The sequence below is a fragment of the Pteropus vampyrus genome, unplaced genomic scaffold, assembly GCF_000151845.1.
Source record: "Pteropus vampyrus isolate Shadow unplaced genomic scaffold, Pvam_2.0 Scaffold65, whole genome shotgun sequence".
Lineage (NCBI taxonomy): Eukaryota > Metazoa > Chordata > Mammalia > Chiroptera > Pteropodidae > Pteropus > Pteropus vampyrus.
In genome coordinates, this window is record NW_011888846.1 from 2,184,511 (window position 1) to 2,184,905 (window position 395).

The following is a 395-nucleotide window of genomic DNA, read 5'->3' on the forward strand; positions in this document are numbered from 1 at the left end:
CTTTCCTCACCCTCCAACAGCTTCTCAATCAGAAGTTTCATAGTGTTAAAACCATCAGGTCATTTACTCCTCTCTCTTGCCCCGTCCCTTCCACCTGGAGGCCTTCTTTTCGGAGCTCTCTGTCGCCCTGCTCTAATCTGGACTGATGGCTCTCCGGGCGTGCAGGACAGCTGTCATTTGGGGAATTCCCTTCACAGTCTTCCTGGGTCGGTCCTGCTTCTGAATCTCAAGTCTTTATCTTTCATGGTTCTGCCCTGAAAGGATGCTTGCGAAGTCAGGACTTTGCATTTCTCAAAAAAAGTCAATATTCTACCTTAACCCTTGATTCATTGTTTGGCAAAGTATAGACTTTCGGGTGAAAATAATTTTCATCCAGTTTTTGAAAATTCTGCTGG